At 36.6% G+C, this 19,439-nt stretch overlaps 1 protein-coding gene across 29 annotated transcripts in view; it reads left to right on the forward strand.

The window, feature by feature from the left end:
• The window catches only part of LOC106034895 (uncharacterized), a 570,359-nt gene that overhangs the window by 111,508 nt on the left and 439,412 nt on the right, over positions 1-19,439 (forward strand). The window contains exons 3-4 of one of the 29 annotated variants that reach the window (XR_010829471.1): positions 5,736-5,855; positions 6,039-6,773. The exons of 27 other annotated variants lie outside the window; for them this stretch is intronic. The gene's annotated coding sequence lies outside the window, so the exon portion shown is untranslated. Of the gene's footprint in view, positions 1-5,735; positions 5,856-6,038; positions 6,774-17,312; positions 18,206-19,439 lie in introns of those variants that run through there. One more of the 29 variants, XR_010829473.1, reaches the window with a different exon arrangement.

Below are 19,439 nucleotides of genomic sequence, written 5' to 3' on the forward strand. Positions count from 1 at the left end.
GGCAGATGGAGCTCAATAATGTTGGAGACAGAAAAGGAGGGTGTAGTTACTGGAGTAAAGGAAATAACCCAGCTTTTATATAGCACTTACAGGCCTTGAGGTAGAGCTGTTTAATGAAAATTGGAGGAAAAAAAAAGTCTGTGGGTGTCCATTGGTCAAAGTCTAAGAGTAATAATGATAATTAAATCTGGGAAGTCTGTTATCTAAAGTTAGAAAAACTGTATAATGTTTTAATGTTTGTAGTGTTCATCTAGATGAACTTTCTGTTTAGCTAGTAAATCCTGATCTGAGGCAAGGACCTGAATCATGTCAGAGTGTATCATCAGTCCAGTGGGCTGATGAGGTAATCCAAGAGTATGCAGAAGATATTTTCTAACAATGTTGTCTTTGTTTTGAGTAAAATTACTACAGTGGAAACTCTTTCAGGAAAAAAATGGCCTGATGGAAAAAGTGGTTTAAAAGTGATGAATAAGAGAGATCCGGCTGGGAGAGCTTGGGATGGGAATATAAATCTTATGCAAAAATAAGATGAGGGGAAAAGTAAAAGGATGTCCCAAGTGGTTGGTGCTGCTATTGGACTATGGCTTGTATGCCTCTGAACATCTGTGAATTAAAAGTAGTACGAGGCTTTACATATTTTTACTAATATACCATAGAGTTTACCCAGACTTCATTTCTCTAGTAAAAATCTTCTATTTATTTATTGCTTGTAACTATAAGCAATGGTATTAGCAAGGTAGCTGATTCACTAAATATTCACTAGTGACTACTCTGGGGCTGATGGCCAAGCAGTCATAAGACAAAGTCTGTTAATGTCAGTAGGTTTGCAGCATTAGACATACATTGGTTTCAAGCATTCCAACAACATCTGGTATTTCTCATCTTTCTGCCAGGTAATTGTTCTGGGAATGCTGAGAAACCTAGAAAACTGAGCAAAGCAGGATGCTGTCTCTACCTAGCAAGATCACAGTCCTTACAAATTGGATACCACAAAGGGTACCCAATCACTTCTGGTCCTTTTTCAAATAAGGAAAATTGTTTAACGCTTAAATTGCATTTGCCTTAATTATAGCTGTTCAGTTTTTATAGTTGCAACTTTTGCACAGTAAAACAAACAGAGCTTTGTTCTTCTGGATTAATATTTAGCAATATAAGTGAGGTATAAGTTTAATAAAAAGTAATAACAAATACATTGTTAAGATTTTTTTAAGCTCCACTGGACATACGTACTCTTCAAACCTGTGAGACAGCATAATTTAGTATCCCCATTTCACAGCTGATTAAATTAAAACATTGGGAAGTGACATTAGGGGTTCTTTCATGAACTACTTCACCTGCAGAGTACTGGAAGCAATAAATCAGCATTTTTTATTGCTAATAAAAATGAAGTTTATTATAATCACAGAAGCCACTTTATGCAAGGGCAGTTTATCATTACAAATATTTTCTTACTGTATGGCAATATAAAATAAGGTATGAAAATTAGAAAAGCTTGTGGAACTAATAATGTAATATGACAGTCATCATAAAAACTTATAAATGTAAAATAATCTTCACATTTTCTATCATATATTTGCAAACTAACTTAGTGATATTATCAATGGTAAGCCAAGGTTCCTTTCTGAAGTTCAAATATAATACCCAAAACAAGCTTTTTCAAAATGAAAGTGGCCTTTTTGAAATGTTTCTCCATGTATTGTGATAGTACTATGATGTTAAGAGCAAGGAATAATTTTGCTTCTTCCTTTATTGAGGAAAAAAAAAATCAGGAAGATCCAGTTCTTCACATAATTTATTTTTTTTAAACTCCAGTGAAGTTATAAATCTGCGGACTTCTCATTGTCTGTGTGACATTGTCTGTAAACTAAAGCATGACATCTGGTCTGTAGTCCATACTGAGAACTGATTGATTCTTTTGGAGGCAAAAAGGGTAAGAATACAAGTATTTACTTGATAGTATTCATTCAGGATGACAAAAAAAGTGTAATAAATAATGAGGTGTTAGCATGGGAAGGGAACAGGACAGAAAATTTCCATGACTAATAAGGAACTGAGAAAAGCAGAAATAGAACATCTTGCCTGTAAAATGACTGCACACTGGAGAGCTGAAAAACAAGAGATGTTTGCTTCCAGCTGCTTTTATATGAAAAACAGCTGACATTTGCATTTCAATGCTATTAGGATTTTTGGATTGTTTTAAAAATTATTTCCACTAAGTCTAGGTGTGTGAGACTAAAGAATCTTGCTAGATCTCTACAGCGAATGAAATAGTTCCTTGCTTTCGGACATCGTTTTGTATCAGCCATTCAATGTTAATAATGTTGCATTGTCTGAATTTTCTTTAAGCTTCATCTTACATGTTCCTGTAAAGAAACATGGCTTAAAATACTGTTAGGTTTTGAAATTTGTTCTTGCAGTGCAACTTTAAATGTGATAATCTGATAATCTACATTACAGCGGCTTAATTCTCTGTGGTTGAGCACATACTGAGAGTGCTGATACTAGAAACTTCGGCTATTTTTAGTGAGCTTTTCTAAGGTATTATTATGCATTTGTCATTCATCAGGCCTGCATCTCAAACACTTAAGATATTTTCCAAAAGTAAATGTTTATAAGTAGCAATAAAACAACAGTATCCAAAAAGAGAAAGTCAAGTGTGAATAGATAGGTTGAAAACTTCAACATAGTATAGGAGTCATGGAAGTGCACTTGGAGGTCGCTGGTAATGACTGGGTTTTTATGACACATACAGCTCCAAGAGGTCTCTTAGGGACTCTTTTTCAGTGCGTCAAGTTTCTGATAGTATCTCATACACCTCCATCATCATCTAAAGACTGTGTGGTTGGCAAGTTGCAAGAGAAGAAGCTGTTGAAAGAGATGAAAAAGGAGAATAGCCATTAAAGTTTTTAAGTATGGGACTGACTGAAATCAAGTCATAGATTCATCTTATCTTTCTACTAATAGTCAATTTCTCAAAGCAAGTCTCTCCTGGAGTAGAAGGGAACTTAAGGGTACTGTGAAGGCCATACTCTCCTTCACTTCTGAGATCGTATCTGCTATAGCAACATCTCTGTGGAACACCTGGGATATAATACATGATCATTTTATTTCCATGCAGAAGTACAGGTGGCTTTTTTTAATCTCCTTGGTACTGCTGTTGGCCCTTTCAGAACCTGACACACTGAAAAGATTAAAGATAGTTGATATCATGATGGAGGGGAGTTTCCTTTAGGCCAAGTGGAGAATATTAATTTTAGTTCAAAAAATGTGCTTTGTGTTAAGTTTTTGTTCATTTGCATTAAGGGTAGTTCAAACGTTAAGCTGAAGTCTCAGAGGCAGGGAAAAGTGAACTGATGAGGCCTGTGTTGACTATTCTTCAGACTAAATGTGTGCATTTCCATAAAATAAAAACCTACAAGCAACATGGATCCTACACCATTTGTTTGAATCTTTGTCATCTTGAGGACTTAGTTTCAACATCTTTCTTGCACGTTCCTCTTTCAGCCACAGGCTGAATAAGTAAAAAATTGGGGTCTATTTTCAAGTAAGATGGAAAAAATGAAGCTCAGTAGAATATTACACATTATAAACAAACGTAATATAATTATGTAACTAATTGGGGCAGCAATTAAGCAACTAGGTTGATGTTTGTGCTGGTGAAAGCTATTCATTGTGGAAGCTTAATTTTAGATGTTTAATAAATTATTGCTCAGTCCCAATTATTGTACTGTAAAATAGAACAAACAACTCTTCCCATTATTTTTTTAGCTCACTGGGAAACGCAGTAACCTATAATCCAGTGCTATAAGCTCGAACATTTATTGCACATATTTTATTTTCACTGCAAAGTGGTTGTTTGCTAGAAGAACAATATTTGATTTGAGGCTACAGATTGACAGGAGGAATGTAACAATTAATGGATATTTTAGGTTGCACTTATTTTCCTGTCTTGTAACAGACGTCATTTCAGACTTCTTCATAAGAAAAACAGCCATGTTTTATCCTTTGTTCCTGGGGAGAACAGTCGTTCTTTGCTATTTCCAAATGTAGAAATATTCCTGGTTCGAAATGTAGTTTATTCTTCTTTTCATCTCTGTGTTGTTACAGATTTATCCTGTTGTAATTGAAGCTTAAATATATTTGCTAAGTTCAAAAATGAAGGGAAAAAATAAAAGTGGGGGGAGGAAATCTACCATAATTTTCTCTCAAGTCAAACATTGTTTTATTAAGACTGAAATTAATGATTTAATGTCTATATGAGACTACAGTGGAACACCATTTAATGTTTGTCCGAGAACACGTTGGTTATACTACCATGTATGTGCAAATAAGCAATATTACAGATACTTAAAAGCATAATGATACATAAGCCTTTGTGTGGCTATTGTATTCCCATATTTCATCAGCGAAATGTCATATCTTTCTGCACTGATCCAACTAATTTGTTGTATAGATAGATCACTCTTATAAACTCCAGTGAAGTAGTCCATATTTCTTCTTAACAAAGGATTTTTTTTAGAACTACTTTAAGGAAATGTACCATTTCAATTGAAATTCAGATCTAGAAGAACATTCTGAGCTTCGGCAGATTGCATGCTATGGTTTGGGAATGCAAGCCATGTGTTTGCAGATTTAGGGTAAGGACCAGATGTGGGTTTGTTCTTCGTTAGTCTCTTTGGGAACTTATTTTTTTAGGTGCAGAGAAGTATTTGAGTGTGAATGTGATCAGTGCCAGATGGGAGGTTGTTCCATGAGGGCAGAGTCAGCCCTTGAGAAAATCTTACATCTTCTCTCTCACAGGGAGTGGGTGGGAAGGGAGTACTACCTGAAAATGGCCAAGCTTTTCCAAAGCTGCAGGACTGTTCCAGGTGTAACCCAAGTACACTCTAAGGCCTCCTTTCCCTCTTGTCCCTTTGTTCTTCTTTGGGAGCATCTAGTTTTTGCAGACATGTAACTGGATGATGTTTAAATGCTTCTGTCTTGTGTGTTTCCATTAAGTTTCAGCACAGGTGGAATTCTTGACTATGTCACGTGCACAAATGCTTTTTTTCTTCCCCTTTTACTCCTGCCCTTCTTTTCTCAGAGGGCTGAATGCTTTGAAAACTGTCCAATGTACTCTTTGGTTCTGTGTGCTGTCTAACAGTGTATCATGAGAGGTGGCCCAGCAGTGCTTTGGGGGTAGGTGCTGAAATACTGAGTGGGAAAAGACCACATGCGCACACACATGTATATATTTTTTGATCAGTAGCAAGATGATATGTAATTTCATGAATTAAAAGAACTATTTATAATAAATACTTATTATATTATTATTTATAATTATATATATTAACTTTCTATAAAGAACATGAATACAGCTCAATTTTCACACATTCACAGACAATATAGCTGTGCTTTAAGTACTTGTGGGACTCGAACTATTTTACCTCTGAGCTGCTAAAGAGGAGTGTTATTACCACATATTCAGTGCAGGGAACTAAAGCAGGCAGCTAAGCTTCCTGTGCTATCAGTGCAGAGGCAGGCAGTTTTCCGACTCCAGGGTCTGAATTGCCCTGTAGCAGATCTGACCTTGCTTCCATCCATATGGAGGGAGTGAATCCAGCTCTCCAGCTTGGACACTTAGGATGCTCAGAGCAGTTAATGTGCATTCTTCAAATGGTTTTGACTCACTGTCTTGAGCAATAAAGAAAGAAATATATGGATGTTAAACCATACATACTTTACCCCTTTCCCAGGGTGGTCTCTGTGCCTGAAAACTATATGAACAGTGCAGTTCATGCGGAAAGATGTTACTGTCCAAAAGGAGTCTGATCTAGCTCAAAGAGGTTTATGTGCACTGACATTGAGTTCTGTAGGTAGGTATTTGATATAAAGTATGGTAAATTGAAATTGGGATGTTTGGGCTGTTGTTAAATGCTGACAGTCCATGGGGAGTGGTGCTTTTAAATAGGCTTCTATGTTCAGTAATGGAAATAACATTATTTAATAGCATGAATTCGATAGAGGAGTGTAATTAAGTGGCAGTCTATGTGTTACAGCTGTATGCAGTTACCATGACCTGTCAAATAGCAGAACCAGGAACCTTAAGACTGAGGAAAAGCCTCTGAAAGTTGCCAGCAGTTAAGGAAGTGTGGAGTAGATTGCAGAAGGGATGAGTAGCTGAGCTTTGCAGCTCTGTTTGAGACAACTGAACTGCTATGCAGTTTACCATGCTGCAACTCCATGTATTTATTTCAATTCTGGAATATCTGGAAACTAATCTCTTACTGGGTTAATTGTCTTTTACCACTGTGATCTAGAAATGTAAACAAAAATATTTTTATTGACATTAAAGCCAATTCTCCAGTTAACACTGGAATTAACCCATGTTTTCTATACTTCTACTCCGATGTTAGAAGCATGTAAGGCATGGAATGTAAATGGATTTAGTTATTTGCATTGTAACCAGCAAAAAAGTGTTTCTCTGAATATTTTTGACTGAAAAAATAGTCTAGTGATAATTACCTATTTTTACGTGTATTATATATGAAGTAGGGATACACGTGCTAATTAGATAATAAAATTAAATACTTATGAAGTGCTGTTTGTCTATAAATATAAACTGGTAATTATCACTAAAGATATTTGTTAAAATTCAGACTTGGATAAATAATGAATAGTAATTTATATATTGATACTTTATAAATAAAACACTGCTGTTTCTTTTCTGTTTGATTCTGTTGAGAACCTGACTTTGGTCTCAGTCACGTACATGCTATTGCAGTCAGTCTTTAAAAAAGAAATAAAATGAATACAAAATAAATAAACAGTTGTTATTGTTATTATGGATTAGTAATCCACATAAATCTTTGCTATTCCTTCATAAAGCTGTGCATTTTGGACAAAAAACATCTGCCCTCTGCCCAGGGCAGGTCACTTGTCTAATTGGAGTCAGAAGTGGCAGTGAGGCCTGACTTTTCTGCCGTGGAGTTTTGTGCCTTTGGGGCAAGTACAGCACTTAGACCTCATGTTCTTTCTTTTCCTTGTGTAAGGCAACATAAACACAGACGGAGTCCCACCCATTTAGAAACCCCATCTTATCTTGTAACAAACTGTGAAGGGCCTACTCTGTATAAAAACCTGTACTATCCTGTTTTATGCCATGTGGAAGTGGTTCGAACAGGTAGGTGGGATGGATGGCTGTACTGGGTCAAGGGCAGGGGACCTGAACTATCTATGTGCGAGGTGTACAGCCACAGGAATTGCATTGACATCTGTGCTCCAACATAGCTATGTTCGTTTCATCTCTGCCTTTCCTCATGGCCAGGTGGGAGGTTGCTCCAGATGGGAGGGATGGTAAGCTTGGCCTCCAGCCTGGGCCAGAGGCTATTCCATCACAGCAGTGCAAATGAAGGATTATAGTTTACCCTGACTTTTTCAGTTGGGATTTTTTTCTTTCTTTAATGCTCTTGTAATTAGCCAAGTAGTTTATTTCTTTCCATGAGGAAGATAGCATTTAGTAATCAGTCTGAAGATGCAGAATTTATTCTGCATAGCATGAAGCTTACAGAAAAACACGAATCTCAAAGATGAGGTCAGAGTTTTAGGTATGAAGCAAGAAAAATTCCACTGATGTTCTCTTCAGTTGAGTTCAGTTGAGACTTGTATGTATTATTGGTGATCTCAGTTTCAGGTTGTAAATTGTGGTAAGGTACAACCATGTGATTCTTTGACTTCAGGGCCAATTATACCACTTCAATTCTTGATGTTTGTGGAAATGTTAGAGCATTTACCCTAGACTGATATCAGAAACAGAGAAAGAATTATCACTGCTGTCAGTAATAATAGACTTTAGGAACTGTGTTTTAGTTTAAGTGTCAGTCTTGAGCTACCTGCTCACAACGTGTTCCTATGTTGTCACACAACTTCTTCCGCTTGAAAAGTTGTCTTATTTCTACCAAACCTTTGCATTATAACAACCTGAGAAGTTGTGATGCTAGTAAAAATCTCACTGATTTATGCAGAGGCCAGAGATTAATGTTGACTGAGGTAGAAATGAAGTCTTGAGTACCTTGTGTATGTGCCCAAGTCTCAACAATGACAGAAATACATCAGTTTTGGACAGAAACTAGTAAAGTTGGGAAAAAGTACATGTTGAGTTATTTATTTTATACTAAAAAAAAAAAAAAAGGTGTTACCATTCTTTTGGCTTACTTGGTGAATAAGGTTTTTGAGTTTCTGTTCATTGTTTCTTTAGGAAAAGAAATAGCAATGAATTTCTCTTTTTCTCCTCCTTCACTTGTGTGTGTTTCCTGCAAGAAGGAGGTAATATTTCTGCATTCTTGAATGCAGTGGAAATTTGCTAGCAGTGGACAAGAACATTTGTATCACCAAAACTGCTCTAGCATTTTACCTTATTTTTTTCCCACTACAAGCCAATGTGAGCAGGTCCCAGGGAAGCACTTGTCTTCAGTTTGTGGTGGTGTGCTTTTCATTGTGTGTGTATGTGCCTGAGTGCATGCAGAAGAGAAACTCCAATTAGTGCTCTGACCTTGTATGTTGTTAATTCTCCAGAATAAGCTTTTGGATTTCATGGACCAAGTTTGCTTACAGCCTTATTCTGCAAAGGTGTGTGTATTTTTTTTTCTTTCCATTTTTATAGCTTCCATTAAATAAAGGATCCGTTAATTGCTTGTAGGCAACTTTCCAGGTTGGCAGCTTTCCAGCTCAGCAGCTTCAGTACGTCTGTGTGATTTGTTGACTCTTTGTACAATACTGCTAAATTCTCATGGGACAAAAACAATAGGTGTCCAGTTGCCATCCAGACTCATGTAGTAGTATGTCCTTCCCCTGTGGTGACCAGTCTCAGCTGGAGAAGATGCAAAGATGACCAAGTATATTGTCATTGACACTTGCAATCCATGTAAAATGTGGTGAAACTGCTTGGTCTGAACAGGTAAGATGTCATTGCTACCTAACCGATTGGTCTCCTGACTCCTTTATTGTGATTTGAACATGTTTTTCTTCAGATCTACTCATGAAGAGTAAGAGTTGATCCTGAAGGCTGATCCTGAAGTCTTATATTAATGGGGAATTTAGTGGGACTTCCTCTCTCTCAATATTATGCCTTCCCGTCTTTTATCTTACCTTAAATGATTAAACAGTGCAAGCTTGTGTCATCAAGGTGGCTGTTTCTGTGACTGTTGCAGGCATGAGATGCATCACTCTGTAATTGTTTACCAGTTTTCTGTAAACTAAGGTGTATTCTTTTTTTGGAGAAACAGTTTCAGTCTTGATTCAGTGTTTTTGTACTCACTATGACAAACCCAGATTATTTGGTATTAACAAATGCATTCTTCATATACAACAATTATAGCTGACACGTTGTTGTTCATATTATCAACTTAGGACCTAGCAAATCAGGGTATGCTCCTTCAGTTGCTGGGACAAAATCTTGGTTTGAGCAGTCTTTCCATTAATCTTTAGATGCCGTTATGTAAACCACAAACACAATTGTAAGCCCACGTATAATAACATAGTATGACTATCCGTGGTACCCTGAAAAAGCAGCAAAAAGCATTTTCAGCAATGATGCGCTAAATCCAACTACTGTGTCCTCAAAGTGGCCAGATGTCAACATCTAATACACTGCTTTTCTACTCCTTTTCCTAGCAGTGTATCTGACTTAGTGGTCTGTTTTAGAGATGTCTTAGCAGATGAATTGAACTTCACTCTTGTATTCTGCTATTTTCTAATGCTTGAAGTTCTGAAGGGATAAACTAGGCCTTTGCTGTTTTGGACTTTGTTCCCAAGAGAAAAATTCCATGCCATTCTCATTTAGAATAACATGGAGTTCTAATAGACTTTTGAGACATATTTTTTTCCAAGTACAGTAAAAGTTCATTATCTACCACTGTGAAACAAGCAAGGTTAATGTCTTCTGTTGCTGTTTCATCTTGATAGTATACCAAGCATTTTTTACTAGATACCTACTTTTCAAAGGAAAAAAAAAATATTTTGAAAGTGTGTTTAGATTTACAGTGGCTGTAGCAGAACATATACGACTAAAATTAGTCGTATGAAGTCGAATGAAGTGTTGTGACTTCATTCATATACCAAGCAGGCAAGGTACGCACAAAACACTACTTGTGAATTCTGTTGAGTCTAGGAAACAAAAATGTATAATTTCAATTTCCCTTTATTGTTCTATGCATTTATCTAATTACTGAAGTTTGTACTATATAATTGCTCGTTGCAATTTTGAACAACAACAACAAAAAAAAACCTGTCCCCCCCCCCCAAAAAAAAAAAAAAACGGAATAGCAATGCAGAAGTAAAGAGCAACTCTTAAATACTTTTAGGCATTTGCATAGTTTGAGTCATAGTGTACACCAAAGCCCTAAACAAAACAACATTATTGTTTTTCTGCCTTATCTCAAATTGTATTTCTGATGCAACTTGTAGCAAATCTGTTATCTGTAACTTCTGAGCCAGATGCCTGACACTTTAGGCATGCCCATAAACAATATCTAATGCATTCAAATGAGACTGTTTAAAACTTGTTCTTCCCGTGCACATGTTTTGCTTGTTTTAAGCTGAACTAGATGACATTAAGGTAAGAAATAATTATGAGACCAATCTCATGGGGCTCTCAGAGTACTTAATTTGCACTGACTTCAGGCCATGCTGCCAGAAAAAAAGCCAAAGAAGCAAAAATGTAATGAGATCTGAATACACTAATTAAACTTCCCAACCCAAAGGGTTGATATATACAAACAACTGTTATATTTGATGCTGCTCTACTTTATTACTGTTTTTCTAAGAATTTCTCTGCATCCATATGTGGCTTTCAGTTCACCGTTTTGATCAGTGCGTCAATAATGCTTTGTGAGGAGAAAATGTTACTTTTTTTTTTTTCCCTTTTTGTTCAGTAATGAAACAATTAACCTGTGCTGCGACAACTCTCAAACTTCTTAAGATAGGTTTTTCTTATCGGGTCTAGTAATTCACTTCCTTGGAACCTTGATCTATGTGCTTGGTATTTTCAATAAAATGGCAAGTCCATGTGGAAACAGATGCAGTGAAGCATCCAGTCATGAACTTGACCTTTTTTTTATTCTGCTGATTTGATAACATTTTTGCAATATGAGAGACCATTTTTAACTTAGCCAAAGTGACATTTTTACTTTTCCATGTACAAACAAAAGCAGAAATGTAATTTTATTGTGCCTTACTTTTCCCGTTGAACTGCCTAGACCTTTTCAAATACCTTTCCAGATTATCAAAAGAAAGCAAAATTATTTTCTTCATTGTGATAGTGTTTCTGTACTTTTACATAGACAGTGCTAGATGTACAATTTAATAATTCACACAAAAAAGTCACTTCTTGCCAGCTGCTTTTTTCTCCCAACTATGGTGTGATGATGACTGAAGTAGTAATTTATGCTATTATGAAATATGTTCTGTATAGTCCTATGTAGTTTATTTTTGACTGAATAACATAGATGGGTAAAATATTACACAGTTTTTCTGTAACTAAATTTCTTTAGTTTGTTTTTCATTTAAAAAGTAGCTACTCCAAAAGCATTTTGAAACTCTTTTTGCAAATGTAATAACTTACTGAGGTTGGCAGGGACTGTGGGAGATGGCCTAATCTAAGTCCTGCCCCTGCTCAAAGCAGGGTCAGCTAGAGCAGGTTTTGCACAACTGTGTCTAGTTGGATTTTTAATGTCTCCAAGGAAAGAGACTCCACAACTTCTCTGGGCAACCTGTACTAGTATTCAAACACTGTGACAGCAAAAGGTTTGGGGTTTCTTGTTCTGTTTCACTTTTGCTTCTTAAAACAAGTAGGTAGAGTTTTATGTATTTTAGTTGGTCTGTCTTCTCAGTGGGTGCCACTGAGAAGGGTCAGGCTCTCTCTTCATAATCTTGAGATCCCCCTTGAATCTTCTTTCTGATGCTCAGCAGTCCCAGTTCTCTCGGCCTCTCCCTGTGTGACAAGTGCTCCAATCAGTCATTTTCAGGGCCTTAAGTCATGCCACAGAAAAGAAAGCTGTGTCTGCAGCACAGATTCAAGATTCAAAAAAAGCAACCTTCATAGAGGGCAATATGTCTCACAGATCTCACTTATGTTCAAACAGCAGCTACAAGATTTTGTCACTTCTGTTGTTTAAAGAAAGAAAAACAAAACGGAAAGTTGAAAAGTATCATCTGGTCTATCTTGTTAATTTATTGTACTTTTCCTTTAAAACAAACGTGTGACTCCCATGTAGGTGGCTGTTAAGAACAGTGCTGTTACAGAGGAGGTGGCATTCAAGCTACCACCCAGTGATGAAGAGATTTTGTGTTGCCTTGGCACACAAGAAAAGGATGAGGACAAAGATGTTGGTGAAAAGCTTTATCCAAAGAGAATGGCATTCCAAACGGGATGCCTAATAAGCAGAGAAGTTGATGCAGGGAGGTGGGAACTGGATGCAGCAGGCACCTGGGAAGACAGACTTCACTTGATCTTAGTGAGCCATCTTGCCTGTGCTTCTGAGGTGTTCCCAGCTGAGCAAGGCAACGACGGGCTTGTTTGTATCTATCTCCTTGGATCTCAGCAAGAAGTGTTACTCTCCAAAGGGAGAGCAGTTGAGCGACTGTTGCCCTCCTCTGGATCCCTCTGACTGTAGTGCTGTGGAAGGAGGCGAGCAATGAGATTCACAGCTTTTCCTCTGAGCAGCTTCTGTTGCTGTACGATGCACTCAAGGAGGCCCGGTGGCTGGTGTTTATACTCATTCCAGTCATGCTTAAAGATTAGTTTCAATCTCAAAAGAAGAGGAAGGTATTATTTCTTCTTTCCTTCTTCTCCTTTTCTTCAGCCAATATAGCCAGGAGTGGTGTGTCAGTACAAGATCCTTACAGCCTGTACTGTCTCTTTGGTTTTTGTTAATGTAAGCATGGGGAAAGGTAGGGAAGAATTTCCTTGCAGAGCTATGATCCAGTGGAAAGGACAGATAAAATGCTAAGTTGTAAACACTAGATTGAGATGTCTGTTAGTACTAACATTTTGTTTTATTGCTAGCAAATAAAGTAATTAGCAATGATTGAACTTCTGGTTACTACTGTCTAATTGAATTACTTCTTAAGAACAACAAATTCAACTGTGGCAGTATAAGTGAATGAAATGAATCCTAAAATACGAATTCAGTTAATTTATAGATCAATTGCCTCTTACTGATTACCTTTTATTATCCTAGCTTCGTCTGGGCAGTTAGAAATACTGTTTTAAACAATCTGGGAAATCTAACATTTTTTCCTTAATGATGATCCTTCTCTTAATCAATAGGCAGGATATCACTCCCTTCCTCTCTTTACAGAATTTGTGGTGTGTTTTTTTTTTTTTTTTTACATTCTGCTTTACTCTCATTTTAAAGTACCCAAGGAATTCCAGTTTGATCTAATTTCTTCAAGGTATTCTGATTCTTGATCTGCAATGTATGTATGGAATACTTGAGAAAAATGTTGTGGATTCAGCTCTTCCTGCATATATATAGTCACCTGTGTATAAATAATCATAATTCATATTTTTTCCCATCGTGTGCTTGAATAAGGGTTAAAGCATTATGTCTGGAGTGCTACCAGCATTCCCTTTGGGCTTTGATACATCAGCAAATAGAACCTAGTGAGCCAGCGGAATTCAGTTCTAATTGCTTTAATCAGCAGGGTCAAAACATAGTCAAATTATCAGTGATATTCACAGTCTGCAGGTTTTTACAGTGAATACAAAACACTGACGCAGGATCTGGGATGATTCACTTTTGTAACAAAGTCTTGTAAATACCTTAGAGTAATCACCAATGTAGTAATAAATTTGATGATCAAACAACTATTTTTATTTCAGAAATTTTTAACAGTTCTAAAACTCTTTGCTGTTAATGCATTAGTTGCATATGTTTTTACTACCTAGAAACTACAACTTGCATGTTGAAAAATGACTACCTCCAAACAGAAACATTCAGTAAATTGGGGTACACATGAGAAGAAGTGCTTAAATCTGCACAAATTGTATTAGACATACATTTAATAGCATTGAATGGATGCTTAGCATAGGCACAGAAAGCCTCTGTGTCAAGGGCAATGGGCGGTTCATGGAAGGAAACGCAGGAAGACAGGAAACATCATCCAGAATTGTGGAATCTCTTTAATGAGCCAATAGTGATTTCAAAGATTAAGATTTACCGAATTAAATGTCAAGTTATGACAAAATTAGATCATTTTCTTCCTTAAAGGTTGATAAATCTTTGATTTTCTTTTAAATTCTGCTTTTAAAAGAATAAAATAATGTGTTTCTTGTTACCTAGTTTCGCTGCTGCAGTCACTGACACAGGCAAAGCTTCCATTTAAGCACAAAAAGCAGCCTAAAAGGAAAAGGGATTTTCTTCTTAAAATAAAAATATATGACATGAAGGAAACTGGAATTTCATATAATGCTCTGTTTTCACCAATGAGTAAAGAACTAAATGAAAACATACTTCCATTGCATCCGATTATTTTTCCCTGAACTTATAATGGGTTGGCTCATAAAATTATTGCTTCTTATGATATTTAGTGATCTTTGAAAGAATAGTAAGTAGAAATGTTACCCTTAGACATCTAACATTACTCCTAACACTTCATGAGGGGTGCAAGAAGTAATAAAAATACTGAAACTTTACATTTCACAGAACTTGAAAATATTTCAATTGGCAAGTGAAATTCTTCATATCATTGCGGTGATCTACATTTGATGTTCATACATTCTTTTGCTGAAATAGTTCAGAAATTTACATCTTTTCTGAACCTAGTCACACCATGAGAACTGACTTCACTACTTTCAGTCCATTTGTTTACCTCTTAGTAAATGTATGAAGGATCTGTGAAAGTCCTTGCAGTGGTATTTTACCAGTTGTCTGTAAAACTTTTCATTTCAGCTTTGCTGGAGTTAACTCCGCAGTAACAAGACAATAATTTGTAAGGAGACGTAGTTCTGGCAAAGCTTCTTGGAAGCTCATCTGAATGTATGTGTGTGAGCTCAAGACCTTCCAGTGCAGTCTGGGCAATGATCAGTCAACACGGTGGTATAAAAGAACAGCAGGCAGAAGTGTGCTTCTGAAACCTTGCCATGGTCTAAATAAAAGCTCCACTGATAAGCTCCACTGATAGATTCATAACTACAGCAGGTATCATAGCTGAAGGGCAAGTACGGGTTGTAGCAACTCTGGGCCTGGGCGGTTAATAGGGAACCCTAAAAGTAGGATAGATGGCTTTCAAAGGAAATCCAGTTGTTTGCAACTATTAATTCTTCCATTTAAAGTTAATAAAGATGTCTTTAGGTTTGTTTTTTATTCTGTGTTTTTGCTGCTTCTGTACTTTCCATCCTGGGCATTATATAGCAGCTATCTGGTCACTAACAGAGTAAGGTTTTCTTTTAAATTATCAAAGCAAAGATGATGGCGGGGCTTGGCTTCCATCTGCTGAACAGGAGAAACAGGGCCACCTTATCTCTTAACGCAGTACAAGGATGTGAAATACTTTAGATAATCTTTACTTCCAGATGAAAACCATGCTTGCTTTTATATTTGGAACACACATTGAATATTACAGACAGGTCCAGTGGGGAAACAGTTGTGGTAGGTTTTTTTAAGGAAGAGAGTCCAAGGCCACAGCAGGGAGTTGTGGCAGTGTGTGACAATGTGTTGGTGTTCTGCTCAGTAAGGGACGCACGAAGAGGAAAAAACAGTTTGGTCCTGGTGGTGTTCTGGGTGAGCAAAGGGAAACCATAAAATATCAGATGTTATCCTTCTGTCATGTGTGCCACAAGGATGGATCAACCAGGCTAGAAATGGAGCACTTGATGACAAGTTTCTTTCTGTTCTTTTCACCCTGCTCCCTTTAAATCAAATGCTACAATGCTCTGAAACACTTTGTAGGGGATCTCTGAGTATGAGCATGGAGACAAGAAGCTCTGTTGTTCAAAAAGTGAAGTGTGAGTGGGCTTCACAGAAGGAAGTCCAAGGAGTACAAGGCAGGGCCCAAGTAAGGCATACTAAGGTGAAGAATTAAAACTTACCTGTTGTGATGGGGAAGTACTTAGACAGGAAAAGGAGAAATAGATACTTAATTGTATGGGAACTTAGTGTGTGTTTGGAAACATCAATGCATATCATCAAAACATTCTGTATCAGTGGAAGTATCTATTTTAATAAATTCTCTGACCAGCATTTTTATTTTTATTAGCTCCAACAAGACTTGTCAGGGCAAACAGTCCTATCCTTTGACATGCTCATTTCAAATCCTTTACCTCTTCCATTGCCAGGTGTTCTGGGCTGGATTTGATATTTTGTTAAGCAGTTCTCTTGCAGCAGGAACATAATTCTTAGTTTTAATTGTTGAACAACACCAATGGGTCCATGTAAGTGGATGTCTTGTGGTTTTGATCTGAGAGGGTGCTTTGTCTTACATCTTAATAGTCTCTACTAGAAGGACAGTGCACAAGCACTTGCAGATTTTTTTTTTTTATGTACTGATAATATATTTCATGTTATATTTGAGGTAAATCATAATGAACTGTTGAATTCATCCAGTCAACCAGCATGCTGTCAGGTTAGACCACACTTGCAAATTGAATTCTAGACCCTTAACTCCACTGACTGAAACTGACCATGGAAACTAATTGTAAGTTAGTTCCAAGTAATTGTATGTGTTACAATGCTGCTTAAATATGAAGTTGTGCATTCAAACAGACCTAAGGCTTCTGAAAGTTAATTACGGCTGTTAAGAAGACAACATTTTTACTGTAATGTAGTCAGTTATTTTGCCCTGTAATAGGCCTGGTGTGTCAACCAAAGCCATTCATCTTTATTCCCACTGTAAGAGACCATGACATTTTAGTATGTTGAAAATAGTACTCCCCAGATACAAATAACCTGGAAGGAGATTTGGTAAGTAAGGGAAGAACAAAAGGCGAGGTAAAAGTCTATTATGTCACTACTGATGTTCTTCTGAATTTATGCTAAAACAACATTCTTCTGATTGCAGAGGGGGTTAAATAAACTTCTGGGTTTCCTTTATTCACACATATTAACCTGATTATCACATAATTCTGCAGTGTTTATTCTTCTACAGGCACTGCATTCCTGTCCTGGGGGAAAAAAAAGGGCAAAAAAAAAAAAAAATCCTTTGTCCTCTGTTCTTAGGAAGGCTTTCCATGACTTGTGTAGCTCTCAGCATGAGAAAGTTCTTACCTTATTTATTTATTTAATTTTTACATGTAATAAAGGAAATGTCTTTTCCATTTGGTATTTCTTTCCAAGCTTGCCTTTGTGGAAGAGACGTGAGATGGACAGGAAAAGTAATTTATGAACTATGGACTCTAAAAGAGATAAGAGATTTTTCTGCCTCTTCAAGAAGAACTAGAAAACCAGAAGATACCTGCTTCAATTCTGAAACCATCTTCATTTGTCTTAGTCCATAGATACCTTTGCTTAGCTATTTGTTAACGTATCCAGAAAGATCTAAGGTGTATACTGCACACAGAGTTGTGTCGTGTAGATAATTAACTAGTTACTTGACCAAGAAATGTTTTTGTGTGTGACTTGGGGAGAAAAAAAAAGTTAGACTTCGTTCTATTTTAATGCAAAAGTCCTTTTTGGATTCTGTGCTGCTTATGAGCACTTTCATCTCTGAATTTGTGCAAGGCTGTATATTGTTTTGCAGTAAAGAAACAAGCAAAGAACAGATCAGAATTTATAAAAGTGAGATTAGGAATATGTTGCAATTTACTTATTTTTATTAGCTTTTGGTCATTACATGTTGCATTTTCTTTTTAAGTATCTGGCATGTTTTTCAGCTTAACCTTTTCTATTTGTCTTTTTTTTTTTTTAACTGAAATGTGTGTGTTTAGTTCCAATAAAAAAGGCACTTAGTATAGACTTTCTTTGGTCCAATAAACCAATGATGGATTTGGCTACAGCTCTGGAGCTGCTTCTATTCATTTTCTAATAAGTTATGATACCTCATAGGTTCTAACGAACTTTTCCCTGTTTAATTAGGTGTCAGACAGTTAGAGACGCCACTCGTGACTTTTCATGTTAGTGGGAGATGAAATACTGAAGTAAGCTGCGGACTAATTAAAATTACCTTACTGGGAATAGCTTTTTGCACTCCACTCTAAAGTAGGGAAAATGGATTTGTTTGTAGCTCTTATGAAAAGGCACCTTAGTAGTAATGTGGCTTGGAATAAAACCTTAAATGCAGGGCCACTAGGCTTTTTTTTTTGTTGTTTTATTTGATACAATACAGGGTGCTGAATCAGCACCTGAAAGCATATACAACAAGCTGCATTTTAAAATTAATTTTTTTCCTTTCAATTCTGTTTACAGAATATCTCAGAATCACCTAATGGCTGCTGATGAAAATCAGTTTTCCTTGAAATTTCTGATTGAAAACCTCAGTGGCAAGTTTGCATGTCTTTTTATAAATGTGTACAGTTTGCTTTCCTTCGTGCTTTTCTGTATATAAGCTATTGTGCACAGGATATTTGCTAAACTAATCAAGAGTATTATTTAGCCTTTAACATATGAATAAACCCTTATCTGTCCCTGAAGATCTTACTTGCTCTTCTCAGAATGTTTTTTTGCCATGAGTTCATCATTTCTGAATAATGGGTTACCAGAATTGTACGGTGTTTGGGACCACCTACAATTTTTGTACTTACTGGTTTCTTGGCCTTGTAACTTTGTAATCTTTGCTTAAAATAGCACACTCAATGTATTCTAAGGTTATAGTATAGAAGGTGTTTGGAGTTAGCCTCTAAGAACATAGCAATTGTGATTTATACTGCACAAGTTCTCAGTTATCTTGCTCTTCTGTAACAGTCTAACCCTAACCAAAAAAACTAATCCTCAGGAAAGTTTATTAAGTCTGTATCTCTCATGAAATACTTTTATTTTTTTACACAACTCTTTGTCATCTCCTATTTTGCAGGTTTGCCACTAGCGTGTGGTTAGTGTGGTTTCTGTGTTTTTTGTTTTGTTGTCGTCGTTTTTGTTGTTGGTTTTGTTTGTCTGTTTGTTTTTTGTTTTCTTTTTGGTACGGAGGGTGGGTGGCAACAGCAGTGATTTTAAAACTCCCTCACTTCTCAGGGTGAAGCAGTAACTTACTACATTTCCCTAATGAGAAGTCTATTACTTCTGATGTCAGAAGAAAATGTGCACTACCTGCATTACTTTAGGGAATGAAGCATCAGCTTCTGACACCCCCAAAGTTCTACCAAATAATGTTGTGTTACAAACAGAGCAAATCAATAATTCCTGAAATACCAGGGTTTCTCTGCTGCCAGGGATGCTGTGCTGACAGATCAGCTAGGTGGTCGTTGTAGTAATTTACATTGTAGTGATGGCTTGATTGACATTCCTGCTTGTAAGTACAATTCATAACTG

Source organism: Anser cygnoides, chromosome 2, assembly GCF_040182565.1.
Source record: "Anser cygnoides isolate HZ-2024a breed goose chromosome 2, Taihu_goose_T2T_genome, whole genome shotgun sequence".
Classification (NCBI taxonomy): Eukaryota; Metazoa; Chordata; class Aves; order Anseriformes; family Anatidae; genus Anser; species Anser cygnoides.